General features: G+C 38.5%; 1 pseudogene; it reads left to right on the forward strand.

Moving 5' to 3' along the window:
- The first annotated feature begins 2,602 nt into the window (after window positions 1-2,602).
- Window positions 2,603-2,980, forward strand: LOC146999731 (multifunctional methyltransferase subunit TRM112-like protein pseudogene; annotated as a pseudogene).
- Window positions 2,981-5,928: the final 2,948 nt, after the last annotated feature.

A 5,928-nucleotide genomic window follows, 5' to 3' on the forward strand; every position in this document is an offset into this window, starting at 1 on the left:
AGAGATTGAAATTTTAGGTTTGAAGTTCTGATCGTACAGATATTTCATTTACTTGGTGTGTCGGAAATTTGGACCTTGGAGCAGCCTGTTCTCTCAAAACTAGTCAGAAAGTGCTTATCACTGTGAGCCCAATCCTTACTTTTTATTCTGAGAGTGGAGGGAAACTGGTCTTTCTTGTAAGGGTTTTCCAATTAGATATTCTGGTATCAGCAGGGCTTACTTGTCCCCTATTTAGGTTGCTCATCTGTAATAGCAAGGGAAGTGGGGGAGGGGGATCAGTACACTTGTGGCTCAAAAGATGTCTAGAACACACTGAATTCTGCCCCCTTGTGGGTGCCATCCCTGATTAGATTAGTTGGGCCATAGAAGAATTTCTTTCTTTCAAATGTTTACCAGGAAAACTGTCAGTGAGAATGGCTCAGACATCTAGTCTTAGCGTGGTTCCTATAATTAAGGGCAGGGAATATGAAGATAAGGCAGACTTATCAATATATTTCAAAAGTCTAGCTTTAATTGACATCTCTAATGCTTTGCACAAGAAACAGGAAAGTGTAGGTTGACTTCAAAGAGTAACATATGCGGTCCATGTGAAAATCAGGAGATTTCTATTGAGAAATGTGCTGGACTTTAAAGAATTTCTTCCACCATGTCAGTCCCACTATGTTCCCATCTTAAGAAGTACATTGTGAAGGCAGAGGTGGTATAAGAGTGTTCTCATCAGCATCTAGATCTCCAAGGATGCTTGTCCACTCTGTGACTTCAAGATATCTGTGTCACAGTGGTACCTGGTTAGCAATGAAGTCTTTGTAGTACCACAGAGCAGGAAGTAGTGGCTCAAAGCAGGGAGTAGGAAGGATGACCATGGCCATCCTTTCAGGATTTACACTTTAAAGCTGAGACACACTGTAAAAACTCATGTCTTTCTGACATTTAAACAATGGAATGTACAGAGATTATCTTAGTCCCTTGGTGTGATGGTTTTAGACATGATAAGAAATGCTTTATGTTAATCTGATTGTGCTAGTAATCTTATGCCAACTAGTCAAAAACCTATAGTCACTTATGAAGAGGAAACATCAAATAGGATCTGCCTACATTAGATGGGTCTATAGGAATGCTTGTTGGGATTTAAAAAAAAAATCATTTAAATTTTGTTCATATAATATGGTTTTAACAAATTCTTTCCCTTCTTTACCTCCCTACCATTCAACTCAGAGACACAGTGAAACATATAGAAGTTATGAACCAAATGAATTTAACAGATACCTATAGAACATCTCACCCTAAAACAAGACTACAAATGATATGCACTCACTGTTAAGTAGATATTAAATAAAGAACATGGAATACCCATGATACAACTCATTGGTACTATCCATCACCTACACCTCTGATCAGAATTGTCTTTCTGACTCATCTTTGCATAGATTCTTGAACCTTGAAAGGGAGAGCTTGATGAAGAAATCCTCTTTAAGCCCTAACATTCCAAGTATCTCACTCTCTGTGGATTGTCAAGTTGTGGCTATCTTTGTTTATTACCGCCTTCTGTAGAAGAGTCACCTCCGATGAAGGCTGAGTAATATACATAAACATATGGGTAGAGCAATTAGGATTCATTAGAAGTCATTATACTGATGTGTTCATTTAGCACAATTAAAAATAGCAAAATTTCAACTAGGGTTTTATGAACTGTCTAGTGTCAGAGGCTTGCCTGAGATTCACTCCCAAATTAACCATTCTTTAGTAGTTTCTTTTTTATTCTTTATACCACTGTACTCTATTTCCCTTTCCTTAGAAGATCTCCTCCTCCTTCATGATCCCATACTAGATAGCACATCTCTCTTACTCTAAATGAAACACACACATGAATAAAACTTAGAAGCTAATTCCATACATAAGTGAAAGCAGGCATTTTGTGTCTTTCTGGGTCTGGTTTGCCTATTGGACATTTTCCTGATTAACAGTTGATGGGAGAGGATCCAGTATACAGTGAGTGGCGCTATCCCTTCAAAGATGTTGATAAAATAAATAAGAAAGCAAGCTGAGGGTGGGGCTTGAAAGATGACTCAGTGTTTTAGAGCACTGGCTCCTCTTTTAGAAGGCCAGGGTTTGAATCCCAGAACTCAGGGGGCAGCTCATGTGTAGCTCCAGTATCAAAGGACCATGTTCCCTCTAATGGTCTGTGAACCTTGGACAAACAAGGCCCACAGAAATCCACCCAAGCAAAACACTCTAATAATGTATATGTACATTAATGTATATATAATGTTATTAAAATAAAAGTTAAAAGTAGCTTATATATTTTGTAAGAAGAAAAGCTGAGAAAACTGTGCTGAGAAAGCCAGCAAATAAGTAGCCTTTATCCATTTGCCCTTCCTATTGTCCGACATGAGTTCCTGCCTTGATTTCTCTCAGTGATGGAGTGCAATGTAGAAGATTAACACAAACTAAGCCTTTTTTCAAAGGGAAGGGAGGAAAGGGTGGATGGGATGGGGATTTGTTGAAGGCAACCTGGGAATTGAGCTATCATATAAAATGTAAATAAATCACAAAATTAATGAAAAAAAATTAGTCCTGTGCAGAAAACCAATGTGCAGAACACATGAAATTGCTTTCCTACAATCTCCTAAACTCACATGTGCGGAGCTTGGGCATGCATGTTTTCCATCTGTACCTGTAGGCCACCGAAATCCTCATCAACCCTGTGGAGTTCAACCCTGACTTTCTGGCACAGATGCTCCTCAAAGTGAAGTGGGCAGTGCTTGTGCAGACAGCAGACACCTCAGTATTGGCCGAGGTACTAAAGAGCCAGCTGACAGCTATGAACCGGACAAGATGATTTTGAGGAAGATTTACCCACATGTGACTTGAAATTGATGTCCTGGAGGGTGCCCCGCAATGCCCAGAATCTGGACATCTTTTCCCCATCAGCCGCAGGATCTGCAATATGATGTTGAATGATGAGGAGACAGAGAAGTAACCTTGCTAACCACCACACTGATAGGTGGGAGTGGGTGCGCAGGTGGAGGAATATGCTCATGGAATCAGGGGCACAGGGGATGTGACAGGGGGTTTCTGGGAAAGTAGAAAACTGGGGAAGAGGTCAACATTTGAAATGTAAATTAAAAAAATATACAATTAAAAAAAAAAGACCAACCAAATAATACACAGGGAGGGGCCCATGGCTGCAGCCGCATATGTATGGGAGGATGGCCTAGTTGGACACTAGTGGGAGAATAGAAGCATGGCCCTGGAAGACCCCATGCCACAGTGTAAGGGAATGCCAGGACAGGAAAGCAGGAGAGGTTATATTGGTGAGTAGGGGGAGGTGGGATGGGATAGTGGGTTTTCGAAGGGGAAACCAGGAAAAAAATTGAAATGTAAAAATAGAAAATATTTAAGAAAAGAAAAGAAAAGAAAAGAGTAAAATAAAACAATGAAATTAAATAAACAACCTTGGGAACAATAAGTTAATACCAGAATAAAAATCAAAGACGCTGGGTGTGGTGATACAAGCCTTAATCCCTACACTTGGTAGGCAGAGACAGGCGAATTTATGAGTTCCAGGTTAGCCTGATCTTCAGAATGAGTTCCATGACAGAGTGCTACACAGAGAATACCTGCCTTAAAAAAAAAAAAAAAAAAAAAAAAAACAGAAAAAAAAGAAAGAAAAGAAAAAAGACAGAAAAAAAGAAAGAAAGAAAGAAAGGAAGGAAAAAAGGAAGAAAGGAAGGAAGGAAGGAAGGAAGGAAGGAAGGAAGGAAGGAAGAAAGAAAGAAAGAAAGAAAGAAAGAAAGAAAGAAAGAAAGAAAGAAAGAAAGAAAGAAAGAAAGAGAGCAAAGCACCAAAGCACTCACATGCATGCAGAGTAGTACTGGTTCCAAAGACAGCCCTGTCCTAATGATACTATAGCACATGGTTTCACAAGATGGATTCTGATCATATTCTCAGATAGGGCATTTTACTATACTATCTAGGTTATCCCCACATGGTCACAAGAAACCAAAGGAAGCCAAGATCAGAGTCAGAAGCAGGTCTTATACTGATGCCAAGCCCAGGCTGTGAGGCACACAACGCTTTCTGTTTTCAAGCTTCCAGAGAATGGTTCTCAACCTTCCTAATGCTGTAGTTCCTTCACATATATACTTCCTTAAGCTATGGTGAGCCCCTCAATATATTTTTTTTTGCTACTTCATAACTATAATTTCCTACTGTTATAAATCCTAACATAAATATCTGACATAAAGATAGTTTTAGACAACTCCCATGAAAGTATCACAAGGACTCACAACCTACAGGTTGCCATTCAAGGTGTCAGGCACAAGTAAAACTAGCCAGTCCCTAGATTTTCACACTTTCTGCCTTCCGGAACTGTACTAGGATAGATGTGCTCTATTTTAGTTGTCTAAGAATGTGATCATCTGTAACACTACCTGGAAGCACACATGCCCAAGTGGATGAGGGTGTCTCTTTTTCTGTCCTGGAATCTTGGCAGTGTTGAGTCAGTTCTAATCAAATAGAAGAAAAAGGATACTGGATGAATTCCTACTCAAAGGCTTTGGAGACAACAGCGATTCTGTTTTGTTCTTAAGGAGAATGGGAGAGGATTTGTGCTCCATGAAAATGGTCCATACATTCACTAATTTGATGCCTACCTGTCTATTTGTGTGTGCTTTGTACTTTTGTCTGCTGTGTGTCATGCTCTGTGTTCTTGATTATTAACTCTAGGGTCCTCACAATACCTTCAAAATGAAACTCTTCTCAGTATGAAAAACTTTCATACTTGTCCTCTGTTTACAATATGATTCTTTAAAAAATAAGTTTCTAAGTCCTTTGTACAAACAATAAGATCAACATTTCTGTGAAGACACTTTTAATTGAAAATACATCTTTTCATTCAATACATTCTGATTACAGTGCCCCCAAATCCTTCTACATCCTCTCCATTTCTTCTCTCACCCAAATTCACACCTTTTTCTTTCTCCCTTTATTAAAATACAAGCAGGCATCTAAATAATAATGATACTAGTAATGATAATAATAATAATAATAATGATGATTAAGATACAATAATAAAAAAAAGAACCAGAATAGAAGAAAGCAAACAGAATAAAATTAGCCAAAGAAAAAGCACAAGAAATACACATGTAGACACAGAGATATACATGTTCACAAACACTCTGAAATCCCATAAAAAGAAAAAAGTGGAAACCATAATATATAAACAAGTGGCCCTTAATGTTTTCTTTAAAGAACTCTGCCAATACTTTATTACATAAAGAACCTCCAAGATTGTCATTAAGTTTGATTTGCATTTGCCAGGTAATGCTGAACTAGAGGCTTAGATTTAAGCATGGTTTGCATACCCAGTGATACCTTATCACTGGATATGCAAAAAATGGGAAAAACATGGAAGAACATTTTTTTTCCTTTCCAAGCTAGAGACTGGAAATAATTTCTGAATTAAAGGTAGGGGCATTTATCCCCTTCCCTCTCATTGCTTGGACTCTTTCTGTCAGAGACCTTGCAGGCACTGTGCATACAGATGCTGCTACAGTCTCTTTGAGTTCAATGCACCTGTGCTTAGTAGAACTTGGGGTGAGAGTTTTAACCACATCCATCTATGAAAGTAACAGGATGATAAGAAATATCAATGGTTCATTGAAACTTTGGTTGCTTCATTTTCTATTCTCATGCTGGCTTGCAGCATGACCACCTTCATAGTCTCTGTGAGTTTTGACATGATGAATGAACAGGTAATCTTCAGAGAATAAATAGAAGTAAAGCTCAAGGAATGTATGAGATGGATCACTGTGTAAGGGTACTTGCCACTCAAGGGTGAGTGCCTGAAATTCATCTCTGAAACATAGACATGGTAGAAAAAGAGGATTGTTTTTTTCCACATTTTCCTGAAATCTCTACATATAT

The sequence above is a fragment of the Mus caroli genome, unplaced genomic scaffold (assembly GCF_978045245.1).
Source record: "Mus caroli unplaced genomic scaffold, Mus_caroli_1 scaffold_44, whole genome shotgun sequence".
Taxonomy (NCBI): Eukaryota; Metazoa; Chordata; class Mammalia; order Rodentia; family Muridae; genus Mus; species Mus caroli.